The sequence below is a fragment of the Microtus oregoni genome, unplaced genomic scaffold (assembly GCF_018167655.1).
Source record: "Microtus oregoni isolate MIOR12 unplaced genomic scaffold, Mior012 000074F_000, whole genome shotgun sequence".
NCBI lineage: Eukaryota > Metazoa > Chordata > Mammalia > Rodentia > Cricetidae > Microtus > Microtus oregoni.
The window spans coordinates 2530091-2544140 of NW_024543987.1; the positions used below are offsets into that span (position 1 = coordinate 2530091).

The 14050-nt window shown below is 40.9% G+C and overlaps 1 pseudogene; it reads right to left on the minus strand.

The window, feature by feature from the left end:
- Positions 1 to 219: 219 nt before the first annotated feature.
- Positions 220 to 981, minus strand: LOC121441188 (annotated as a pseudogene).
- Positions 982 to 14050: the final 13069 nt, after the last annotated feature.

Consider the following 14050-nt stretch of genomic DNA (forward strand, 5'->3'; position numbering starts at 1 on the left):
AAGGAAAAAATTTACAGAATTCTGATGGGAATAAACTAGTCAAATCACAGTAGAAGTCAGTGTATGGGAGTTCTCATAAACTAAAAACAGTTTCCATAAAAATACTTCCATATGGCCCTGTTGTACAACTACTGGATATTTACCTTGGACTCCACGTCAACATATCCCACAGATGTTTACACATCAGTCTTTATTGAAACACTATTCACAAAAGCTAACTTACAGAACCAACTTCATCATGTAGTCTGCAAAATTCTGATAAATGTTAATGCTTACAATGTACTTCTGCATTGAACGCCTCGCTTTCAGAATCATACCCAGGGAATTGTTTGGTACCATGAGGAATAAACAAGCCTCCATCCATAGCTCCATTCAGAGCCCCCCCAAAACATTTTTTGTCAGTTGTAGTTCAGGCAAGACCCATATCCAAATAGCAAGTGAACGCCCCAGGCTGCCCATCAATGCTTCCCTTACTGTATTCACCTCCAGTCACCTCCATTTGGCCTTCACTGATCTTGTCCACAGCAAACCTATCGAGAAGCCTGCAGGCCAGCAGCAGGCCGGTACAATAGGCTGCAGAATAGTTTGTCAGGCCAGTTTTCACACTGTATTTTGGCAGTTCTTGTGCATACGCTGCGCAGACTATCGTATCCCTTCCATACGGGCATACACAATCTGGCAGATGACGTCTCTGTTAGTTACGCCAACCATCATTTTGTATTGTGGTGTGCTGTATTTATTTTTGTCTGCGATCACCAATTGTTTGTGAGCATAGTGGTCAGTTTTCCCCTTTTGCTGCCTTCTAAATTTCATTTGGTATCTCTTAAAGTAGGCCTTCTTCTTGATAGCTTTCACAGACCCCCATCCTGAGCAACAGAAACCCGCAATTGCAGCTCCAAGAAGACCTGCAGGCCTGGGAGGGCTAGGCGGAAAAAGCCATAACGTTATCTTTAAGGTCACTCTCTTGTGCTTCCGTTGCATTGGAATGTTCAGGTCTTGCTGTAGCAGGATAGCTGGGTTCTGGTGGTGCCATATTGCCCTTTCTACTATTGATTGTGTTCTTACACTGGCATTTAGGCATCTGGATTTGGGATGGTTATAGGTCTAGGTGTTGATTCCTGTTTTTGTCTTTGTTGGGTGGGTGTTTTGTTCCTTGGTCTTCTGACGTAAATGACCAAGGATTCTAGTTAGTAATGAGTCTTCAGGTTCAGTGGGGTCTATCCACTGGGGTTTTGGGGGACTTGAGTCCCTAGATACGGCCTGGCCTTCGGTAGAGCCTTTTGAAATAGTTGGCCAGAATATGGAGTCCAGGGCAGGGGGTTCAGTCTGGGGTTGTTGGGCAGGTTTATAAGGAGTGTTAACAGGCAGTGGGCAATGTCTTACCTGGGATCCCTAGGACCAGCCTGGTCTCCGGTGAAGCTGCCTGGGCTATGGACCAGAGTGTGGAGCCCAGGACTGGGGGCACCATCTGGGGTGTTGGTGAGCTTTAAGTAGTAGGTGATGTCTTACCTTGGGTTCCTAAATCCAACCTGGCCTCCAGTAAAGCCTAAATCTTCTTCCGAAGTTGTAAAACAGAATATGGAGTCCGGGGCGGGGGGTGCATGTCTTTTTTTGTTTGGTTTTTTTTTTATGAGACAGGATTTTACTGTAGCTTTGTAGCCTGTCCTGGAACTAGCTCTTATAGACTAGGCTGGCCTCGAACTTACAGAGATCTGCCTGCCTCTGCCTCTGAGAGCTGGGATTAAAGGCTTGCGCCACCACCACCCAGCTTCATGTCTTTTTTTTAAATTAAGATAATGCTGAGTGTTGTTTAGAATGCATCCAATCCTGTGTTTATAGTATTGGAACGAATCAGAAGAATGAAACACACAGTTACGAGATTTGCGACTTGAGGACAATCTCTTTGATTAGACTTTTGGAGAAGATCGCTAACCGAATTTGTGAGCAATTAGCATGGGATGTGCTGGCAAAAGAAAGTTCTTCCGTCATCCTGAGCCCTGGAACTTCTCCTTTCCCAGCTTTACTTACGTTACTCATCAGGAGAAAATGCCAGTCAGCTCATAATTGTAAACAAGCTGTGTTAGAAGGAAACATGGCAAAACACAGAACTGATCATACGTGAACACCATTTACTTCCTGGTAAGAATAACTGTATCTGTAAGACTAACTTCTAAAAAGTTAACTTTCCTGACCGTGGAGTAAAGGGATGAAGACACACCTGACTAGTGGCCCATAGGACATGGTACAAAAAAAGTGGCATCAGTCGAGAGAACATTAAGCAGACGAGTAATAAAGTATATGTAATCCTCCCAAAGTAGAGTTTGTCCCACTACTTATGGTGACCGGCTTCCCAGTAAAGAGGGCACAGCCTTTGCATGCCCACCATGGTCTCGATAAGGCAGTTCCAGGGTCAGAAGTCCTTGAACAGTTATAGCTCCATGGCACACAGTGGAAACTTCATAGTTGGACAAGTGACCTCTTAAAGAGGGGTAACCAGCAGACCCAGTAACTAGTAATAGCCACTTGTGCATTTGTTGAACTAATGTTAACTATGAAACTGGATCATTTTCCCAAAGGTCCCCAAAGCATGGAGGAAATCATTGCCAGAGCCCTGAGATGCATTTTACAACACTGGTTTAATACAGAGCCCGAGTTGCTCAAAACTGCTAATTTTCTGGGTTTCTGTAACAAATGTCAATCACCAAATAGGAAGTTCGAGTTAGTACTCTGTTTGGGAAGTCACCGAGCACTCTGTGCAGACTTAAGATTCCACCCCCACAAGACTTTGCCCAAGTAACAGCTAATCCAATTTTTTTCTTTGCAATTGCGGCTAGAAACTTAGCAAACCTAGCAGAAGACTGGTTTCTGAGGCTTGTCCCTGCTCTTTGGTACACTCTCCAGGCAGTATATCATGTTTTCAAAGTGCTTTAGTGATTAGTTACAAGAACACAATTCCCAGACCCCAGCCTTTGATCTACTATCATAAATCGGCCATACTTTTGATATGAGTGCTGGGAATTTTTACAAAATAATTCTCTTTGTTTGATGCATTCCATTTTTTTTTCAATTGATTTACTCCTTCATGGCGAAACAATGTATCCATCTATAAATATGCATAAGGACTTCTTTATTGAGACCATTAGGCTCTAAGAACCGCTCGTGATGAAATCCTTAGCCCCGCTCTCAGCGGTCTTCCCAAAGTAGAACAGAATGTCTTTCCTCTTCTCCAAAGAATTCCTTTTATGATAAGCTTAACATTTCTTCAGACAAAATGCTACAATTGCCAGAGACTTCCAAGCTGACATTTACTTAGTTTTTACAAGAGGAATATTTAGAATTTACACAAGGCTTACATCCGAACAGCTTCAACTTCTGTAGGTATAAACCTCAAAGGGCAGCTCAAAAACCCAAACTTAAAGGCCCTGCATTTGCACATGTCGGTAGAAGAGTGTCCGCATGACTGGCTCTCTGTCAATATGCTCGGAGTCTCACCCCATGTGGCCACCTGCTTACCAGGAGACACTTTCAGCAGGCAGGTGTTTTTTCAGTGACAAGTGACACTTACCAGTAGTCAATTATTTACATCTCTGTCCCATCAAAATTTCCCACAGCCTCCTGCAGGAATTAGCAGGAGTCATCCCAGAGAGGCTGTGGCGTGAGCTGCTTCTTAATCTTTCTATCGTGCTGAGGATTTAAAAGGACGCATGACCCTGCCTCTGTCCTGCACTTCACAATTGCTCTTCCAGTGAAGAGACCCAAGGTTCCCATGTCTCCAGGAACATAGCAAACTAATTTTGAAAATCAAAAGCCTAAAAAGCTGGGTCAGCAAGATGGCTCGGTCAGTCAGTATGCTTGGCACAAAGCCTGATGACCTGAGTTTGATTCGTGGGACCCATAGAATGAAAGGAGAGAAGTGACTCCTACAAGCTGTCCTCTGACCTCCATGTGCACGCTGTAGCCCACGCATATATAGATAAATAGACAGAGGAGTAAATAAATGTGAAAATAAAATAAATAAAATCTAAGCAAAAATGGAGACTGTATAATAGTAAGAATAAAAATTGACCACATTTGCACATCCAGAATATACTATTAAAAGTGGTGTATTTCCAGGATAATTTCAATACTCATATTTCTCTCTCTTCCTCCATTTCTCCCTCATTCCTTTCTCCTTTCTATCATTAATTTTTGAAAGCATAATTTTTCTAATTTGGGTTACTTTGTCAATGTAATACATCGCAGTTGATGTTTATTTCTTTAGTTAGCATATGATGTAGTTGGTTTTATTAAGACATCTTCACACATAGATACACGCACACGGATATCATTATACAATGTTTTTATTCTGCCTCTTCTCCTCCATTTCCTCTCCACCTTCTTGCTGGTTCCCGAAAGAGTTCTCCCTTCTGTTTTCATTACTTACATTCCATTACCATCTCTTGTGCCTTTGTTCCCACCCCCTATTCATGCCTTCTTCTCCCAGACTCCTGTCTACTTTCAATATGTGCTTATTTTGAGGAATTCAAATAGTTTAGGAAATTACAAAGATAAGAAAATTGGCAGTCACCCACAGAACATCAACCAGAAACCATTATCAAATATTAAGGGAGTTCTAGAAAATTGCCTAGAACTATGAAATAAAAGTGGATGAACAGATGGAAACAGGCATGAAGATGTTTAAGAACCATTTTAATTAGTTTTTTGTATTAATACACAAAATAATAGATTTCACTATGTGCTCCTCATAAAAAGAACTTGGAAGTGTTTTTTCAAGTCTGTAAAGAATTGTGTTGGAATTTTAATGGAAATTGCATTGCATGTATAGATTGCTTTTTTTTTTTTTTTTTTTTTTTGGATTTTCGAGACAGGGTTTCTCTGTAGCTTTGGTGGCTGTCCGAAACTAGCTCTGTAGACCAGGCTGGCTTCGAACTCCCAGAGATCCGCCTGCCTCTGCCTCCTGAGTGCTGGGATTAAAGGCATGCGCCACCACTGCCCGGCTATAGATTGCTTTTGACAAGATGGCCATTTTTACTATGTTGATCCTACTGATCCATGAGCATGGGAGATCTTTCCATCTCCTGATATCTTCTACAGTTTCTTTCTTCAAAGACTTCAAGTTTTTATCATATAAGTCTTTCACTTCCTTGGTTAAAGTTATCCCCAAGATATTTTATATTATTTGAGAATATTGTAAAAAGGTGTTGTTTCCCTGATTTCTTTCTCAGTTTTTTTGACATTTGTATACAGGAGGGCTAATGATATTTTTAGTTAATCTTATATCTAGCCACTTCCTGAAAGTGTTTAGCCTATTTAGGAGCTTCCTGGTGGGATGCTTAGTCATTTGTGTATATTATACTATCTGCAAATAATGATACTTTAATGGCTTCCTTTCCAGTTTGTGTCCCCTTGATCCACTTTTGCTGTCGTATTGCTCTAGATAGAAATTGAAGTACTGTGTTGAATAGATAGAGAGAGAGTGGACAATTTAGTCTGGTTCCTGATTTTAGTGGAATTGTTTTGAATTTCCCTCCACTTAATTTGATGTTGGCTATAGGCTTGTTGCAAATTGCCTTTATTATGTTTAGATATGTCCCTTGTTTTCCTATTTTCTCTAGGATTATTATCATGAATGGGGTATTATATTTTGTCAAAGGCTTTTTCTGCATCTAATGGAGATGATCATGTAGTATTTGTCTTTCAGTTTATTTATATGGTGGTTTACATTGACTGATTTTCTTATATTGAACCATCCCTGCATCTGGCGTGAATCCTACTTGATCATGTTGGATGATCATTTTGCTATTCTTAGGTTCATTTTGCAATTTTCATGAGGGAGATTGGTCTGTAATTTTCTTTATTTGTTGAGTCTTTATGTGATTTGGATATCAGGGTATCTGTGACCTCAGAAAATGAAACTGGGCAATTTTCCTTCTGTTTTCATTTTCTGGAAATATTTGAGGAGTATTGACATTAGCTCCTCTTTGAAAGTTTGCTAGAATTTGGAGCTAAAGCTGTCTGGCCCTGAGCTTATTACTCTTCAATGCCTGAGATTCTCTCTCATCTCTTGTATTCTGTTGATGATCCTTGCATCGGATGTTTGCATTCCTACACTTTTCATTTCCAGAATTTCTTGTTTGCGTTTTCTCTATTGCTCCTATTTCCATTCCCAAATATTAAAGAGTTTTATTATTTCCTTCAACTGTTTGTTTTTCTGACATTCTTTAAGGGATTTATTCATTTCCCCACAGTTGTCTGTTTGTGTTTTCCTCGCTTTCATTGAGGGATTTATTCATTTACTCCAATGGTTTGTTTGTGTTTTCCAGGATTTTGTTAAGAGATCCATTTCCTTCCTAAGGACCTATATCATCTTCATATAGTTGGTTTTAAGGTCCTTTTTCTTGTGCTTCAGCTATATTGAAATATCCAGGGCTTGCTGTTGTAGAATAGCTGCCTTCTGGTGGTGCCATATTGCCCTGGCTATTGTTGATTGTATGCTTACACTGGCATCTACACATACGCATTTGTGGTGATTGTAGGTCTAGGTGCTGACTTCCGGGTTTGTCTTTGTTGGATGGATGTTTTGTTTCTTGGTTTCTGCTTCCTCCCTGGATTTTCAGAGAGTGTGTTGGCTGTTTGTCACCTGTTTTCTTACTTAGCATGCTTGGCTAGTGTGGTCACAAGGAATGCTTGCTGGTGTGGGAGGCTGGGGGCAGGGAGCATCCTGGCAGAGATAGTCTATTGTAGCACTAGGAGTGTCCCCAAGGGTTGGATCTCTGGAAACAATGAGAGTGGAGAAGTTCCTTGAGCAGCCCACCTGGTCTTCTGACAGATGTGCCTGTGGTGAGCAAAGGGTGTCTGACAGAGTTGGGTGCTGGAACACATCTACAAGAGGGGGGTGAAGGGATCAACAGGAGGCATGGACTTGGGAGTTGCAGTTGGTGTTCTGTTTCAGTGGTAGGGGTGATCCTGAGACCTGGGTCTGGGGCAGCAGAGAGCCACAGGCATTTTAAAGATAAAAAGTCCTTAGAGTTGGAGGGATGACTCAGTAGTTAAGAATGCTTGCTGCTCTTTCAGAAGACTGAAATTTGACTCTCAACACCCACATTGGAGATCTTATAACAGTATGTAACTCCAGCTCCAGATGATCTGACACCCTCTGCTGGCTTCTGAGGGCACCCACACAGAAGCACATAGACACATATATATACAAGCAAAAATAAAACAATATTTTTAAAAATAGTGGAACAATATACTGTGGAAAATATTTAAGCTGATTTAATGTCAGATTAGGTAGGCTTAAAGAAATATTTCCTAAAATAAAAGGAAAATCCATAGCCAAGAATAACAGTCACGCCTGTAAACCTGATTGATACTCAGAAGCCTGAAGCAGAAGGATAGCCATGAGTTTGAGGTTAACCTGATCCACATAGTAAGTTTCAGGGCAGCCTGGTCTAGAAAATAATACCCAAGCTCAAAACAAAACAAAAGAGAACAATCTATAATGATAAATGGGTTAACTCAGTGGGAAATAATTTGGATGCTAAATGTGAATTCACAACCTATAACAGGTTTAATCAAGAAAAACTTGACAGTATTAAAAATCTAGATGGATAGATATGAGGAAGCCTAACTTAATATCAGAGCAGCCATGACAGGCTGCAGGCTAGCAATACTGGGACTAGGCCTCACCCATACAATGGTCCTGAGTCCAGGAACCAATTTGAATTAAGACAAACAAGTACCAGACATTCCAGAATGTTACGAATAGTTTACATAACTTGTATATAGGTTGCCAATTTCCTTGCAGCATTAGTACCCATCCCTGTTCGACAAGACTCCTGTTGCCCCACTCCTGCCCAATTAGGAGTTCAATCGCCATCTGAATTCAGAATTTCCCTACCCCCATCCTTTACACATTAAAACCCTGCCATAACTGAACTAAACTCAGGCCTCTCTGATCCAACCGCTGTGTCAGAACAGACAGAGGGTCCAAGTTTGAACTTACAATAAAAGCTCTTTGCTTTTGTTTATGAAATCAGACTTTTGGTGGTCTCTGGGGTGTTTATGATGTGGGCATAACAAGATCTATAGTGTGGGGCAAATTTAAACTCCTGCCTCATCAACTTAATGGAATAAGTAAGAAAGAGCATCCAAGAAATGTAAATGCACTAGTGAGCTGCATGACCTAATGAATAATTGGATAATTCCTGTGAAACACATGGAATGTTAGCCAAAACAGATCAATGCACCAGGGCTTAAGTGAGTCCCGATAAACCGAAGACCAAAATCACACAGAGAGAAGTAAATCAGGCATCAGTAACTGCAATACAAGCAGAGTCAAAGTTTATAGTTGATGCAAAGCCTCTGGATCCCTGTTGATTCTTCTATAGGTCAAAAGGGAGCTGAAAAGAACTGAAGGACACATGAGGGTCATCATTTTTCCTGTCTGCAAAATAAGAGGATTCCTGCAATGGAACACTAGGGAGGAGGAGGATGTTATCTCTGCCCTAAGAATGGTCCTCCAATATTGAACCCCCTAATTACCATCACCAAGTAACTTTTTCTATGTGTCACAATTTAAGAAAATTGAGAAGACAAATTGTGGATGTATTATCCTAAGGTAAGCATCCCCTACCCCCTGAAATATTTGAAAATGGCATGTAACTTGCTTCAAATTTGCATCACATTTTCATTCATTGTGTGTATTGTGGGCAAAGGGATGCGTGAGTGGAAGGCTGAAGACAATTGCAACCATCAGTTCTCATATGGGTCATGGTGGTCAAACTCACGCTGTCAGCATGATTTACCCATGAAACCATCTTACCAGCCCAGGCTTCCAGTGCTTCTTATGTGAGGGACAGCTGCATGAGGATTTGGGTGGAACTGGATTGGCTATGAGCTTGTAATTCTCCAGCTGAATGGTTGATAAGGAGGGCTTCTGTATATTAGTCTGTCTGACAAATGCTTTAAATATTTTCATAACAAAAACTTTTTTAAAGAAAAAAAGAGGGAAAGCCAAGCATTGGTAACTATGGGGTTCACAAATATCTCTAAAACTATCCTGGGCTTAAGGCAAATGAAAAAGGAGAGGGAATTTTTTTTTCCTTTTGCACACTTTGAAATGTAACCCTGGAGAAGATGGCTATAAGGCCCTAGAAAGATGCCAGGTGGCTCAAGATGAAGATGCATGGTCACACTTATGAATGAAATTAGTTTCCAGTTGGCTTCAAACTTGATTCCACTCTTAGAAGAAGCTCCATAAATAACTTGCATAGTGGAACTTTGTATAATAATCACTCATTTGACATTTTTCCTTTCCAGTTTTTATTTTTAAATGCATATAAAATTTCTCAGCCATGAGACTTTTTTTTTCCTTCTCTGCATCTGGTACCCATGGTATGCAAAAGGCCAATTCTCTATTTTTAGCTTTTGTGGGTTTCAACATTACTTCTAGATTCAATGGATAAAAAAAAATGTTCATTGATATATGTTTAGAGGACAAGGTAATTTCATAAACTGGATGCTGAAACTCAATGGACTCGTGCAGAATTATGATGCTTTTGATAAGATATGATAATATCTTATTAACTACATAAACCACTGGAACATAATATGAACAGTGTTGGTGCAGTAATAAAAAAAAATCAAACTAACAGAAGCTTGCCACCTGTATTTGTGAAATAATACATAAAGCTCAGTGGCTATATTAACACAGCTTTCTATTAATTCATGCCTTTGTTAATGTACATCAAGTCTCCATTAGGGGGCTAACCACTTTATTTTTCAAATTAATCGCCAATTCGTGAATACCTGTTATAGCCTTCTTTGACCTTAAAAAATAGTAAGAATAATAAAATTTTACCAATTAAAAAAATCCTGACTGTGGAATTTAACTTAGGAGCAAAGCCTTCTCCAAAATTTGCTGTCTACTTGTCCCAAATTGACCTCCACAGTAGCTTCCCTGGGAAGGACAAATCCTACATCATAGAAATCATGAACTAGAAGTTTCTTAAACTCATAAATATAGATGACAAGGTCCTTTGGGATCTGTCTCCAGTGCCTCATCTCACTGTGACAGGAAGTTCTCTTCGCGAATCATTCTGCACGGATTGACTCCATCTGAACTTTACATAACCAGCTGGTGGACTGCTTCGTGGCTGCTGTGAGCAATCCCCCGGCTCCAGTCGCCTTCAGCCTGTTAGATTAAGGGTGTCTGCACTTGGAATGATTGCAACTGGTGTTCCACCAGGAAACGTTTCCTTTATACTTGTGCTTGACAATGTACGGCTGATGATAACCTATAGCAGTCGGGTTAGTTGGAGACCCCGGCTCACTTCATTTCTGGTTTCAAGCTGTCCTTCTCTCACTACCATAAGTTTGGAATAATGGGTGAGTCTTCTTCAATGTTTCCTTGAAAAATTTTTCTCAGAATCATAAAAAATCGCATAATTTTCCCCAAGCAATTCATTGCTATTTCAATATGTTGCTGAAAATGCACTAAGTACAAATTTTTATATTGGTGAAATGTATATTCTATTATGTTAAAGGGCAAGAATAACATGTTCTTAGACATATAAAAGACAATTTTCTCAATCATTAAAGTACTCTTAAGCCCATATATAATCATTTGCCCATATATAATCATTTTCAAGGATTTTAATGTAATTGAAAACATTTAAAATACCAAATGCTTAAATGTACAGTAATCTATTATATGGATCGAGGTGGGTTGTATTATTTATTTATTTATTAAAAATTTCTGCCTCCTCCCATCCCCCCGTTTCCCTCCCACTCCCCTCACACTCCCATTCCCCCTCCCTCTCCAATCCTAAGAGAAGTCAGGGTGCCCTGCCCTGTGGGAAGTCCAAGGTCCTCCCTCCTCCATCCAGGTCTAGGAAGGTGAGCATCCAAACAGACCAGGCTCCCAAAAAGCCAGTACATGCAGTATAATCAAAACCCAGTGTCATTATCATTGGCTTCTCAGTCAGCCCTCATTGTCAGCCACATTCAGAATCCAGTTTGATCACATGCTCGTTCAGTCCCAGTCCAGCTGGCCTTGGTGAGCTCCCATTAGATCAATCACACCGTCTCTGTGGGTGGGTGCACCCCTTGCGGTCCTGACTTCCTTGCTCATGTTCTCCCTCCTTCTGCTCTTCATCTGGGCCTTGAAAGCTCAGTCCAGTGCTCCAATGTGGGTTTCTGTCTCTATCTCCATCCATCGCCAGATGAAGGTTATATGGTGATATGCAAGATATTCATCTATGGGAGAAAGCCAGTTCAGGCACCCTCTCCTCTGCTGCCCAAGGACCTAGCTGGGGAAATCCCCTTGGACACCTGGGAACCCCTCTAGACTCAAGTCTCTTGCCAGCCCTAAAATGGCTCCCTTAATTAAGATATCTTCTTCCCTGCTCCCATATCCACCCTTCCTCCATCTCAACCATCCCATTCCCCCAAGCTCTCCCCAATCCTCCCCTTCTCCCTTTTCTCTCCCCATCTCCTCTTTCCCTCCAACCCCATCCCCACCCCCGTGCTCCCAACTTTTGCCCCGCGATCTTGTCTACTTCCAATATCCAGGAGGATAGATATATGTTTTTCTTTGAGTTCACCTTCTTATTTAGCTTCTCTAGGATCATGAACTATAGGCTCGATGTCCTTTGTTTATGGCTAGAATCCACTAATGAGTGAGTATATCCCATGTTCATCTTTTTGGGTCTGGGTTATCTCACTCAGGAAAGTGTTTTCTATTTCCATCCATTTGCATGGAGCAGAATTTTTTAACCATTGTTTCACATCAAATTCATCTGGGAAGTTTGTTGAAACATAAAATTGTGAAATTCAGAAATTTTTCCTTTTATGCTTTTAAAATTATATGTTTGCCTGTATAGGTATACATGTGTTCATGACAAAGCACACACGTGGAGGTCAGAGAACAACTTGTGAGACTCTGTTCTCTCCTTCCACCATGTGGGTCCTACTGAGTGATCTCAGGTATCAGGCTTGGTGGCAAGCACCTTTGCCCACTAGAGCCATCTCACTGGTGCCAGCATTTTTAGTTCTGTAGAAGGAACCAGAATAGCCCCTAGTGTTGCTGACACTGTCAGCCTGTGGCCCTGAGACAGAGACTGGGTTAACAAGCAGTCCTCTGCCAGTGGAAACACATCGATAATAAATCTGGAATAAAATTTTCCCAAGCTGTCATTATCATAGTGAGGAGGGGACCTGTATATACTCAACCTTTATTGTGTGGCAAGCATAGGTCTGGATTCTGGGTACACAGTGATTAGCACAATAAATATAGTGCTACCTTTATGACCCTAGAAACAGTAAGCAAGAAAGCATGAGCAAGAAACACAGTAAAATATTCGCTACTACAATATATAATAGACACAGAGAGGAAAATAGCAGGATGCTATCAGAGACAACAATATGGGGATGGATAAGTGGGAGTCCTTCATTGAAGGTAATACTTTGCTTTTGCCTTTGTTTCTTATGGAATATTTACTTGGGATTTTCTATGGAAATATTTAAAATACTAAAATAAGAAGAAAATAACAGCCCACATTTTACCATCTAGAAACAACTTATAACATCTAGCGTTGCTACTTCCAATTAAGTCTGTAAACAGTTTCTTTCACTGATGTGAGAAGTGGATTCAATGGCCAATGAGGACACTAAGTCAGCCTTGCTATTCTGACAGTAGAGGAAAAAGAAATAACAGAAAGAATGCAGTGTTCAACAGAACTTGTCAACAATTGACTAAGCGACCAAGAGGGAAGCAAATACCAGGTGTTGGCATAATCAAGATGATGATGATGATGATGCCGCCATTAGAGAAGCAGGAAGTAAGAAGCAGAGTAGGCTGGAAGAAGGGAAAGGACACCAATAATTCACTTGTGGAACATCTAAAAGGCATCATCAGTGGCTTGTAGAAAAGTGTCTAAGGCACAGAAATATTTAGATGTTTCACGTTGTTGCTAGTTAAAGACAGAGTAAAGTAATAGATGGCCTGGGGCAGAACTTAGCAAAGAAAGGGAACATGATTGTACCTCAAGAAAAGCCAACGTGAGACTAGATTAAAGGAAAAGCAACCAGACTGTCAAAAGGGAGTAAGAAGTCAACCTGACAGCCTGTAATAGACAGAACAGTGGTCCTGAAGCACTCATAGCCTAATCTCTGGAACCTGTGAAAATGTCACCTTACACTGTAAAAAGGACTTTGACCATAAAAATAGTATAGATCCTGAAATTGAAAGAGAGAAGCAGAAAAGGACCTGTCTTAGTTAGGGTTTCTCTTGCCAGAATGAAACACCATGACCAAAACCAAGTTGGGAGAGAAAGGATTTCTCCAGCTTACATGTCCACAGCACCTTTCATCATGGAAGGAAATCAGGACAAGAGCTCAAACAGGGCCAGAGCCTGGAGGTGGGAGCTGATGAAGAGGCCATGAAGGGGTGCTGCTTCCTCCCCATGACTTGCTCAGCCTGCTATCTTATAGAACCCATGACCACCAGACTAGGTATGGCACCAGCCACCATGAGTGGGGCCTTCCCCTATCAGTCACTAATTAGTAAAATGCCGTACAGCCAAATCTTATGAAGGCATTGTCTCAAAGTTCCCTCCTTTCCGATAACTCTAGTTTGTGTGTCAAGGTGACAAGACTAGCCAGGATTGGATGATGGGAGAAGAGATAAGAATAGAACTGGAAAGGAATTGGACCTACCAATATTGACTTTGAAGATGGAAGAGAGGGGCCACACATGTGGGGAGCTTTCTATGAGACCCTACCTCCACAAGGAACAGAGTTCTGCCTACAGACTCAATGATCTTAGAAACAGATTCCCCACAGCTATAACTTCCAGATTGGAACTCATCCCTGACAACACCATGGTTTTTAAACCAGTAGGCCTGTGTCAAACTCTGAAAGTATGAAACTACCAGGTAATGTTTAGTGATGTTTTGAGCATCTAAGGTTTTACTAAATTGTTTTGACAGTTGCTTCCCCAAAAAGTCACTCTTCTTGATATTTCTAAAATGTATTTATTTTTATTTGT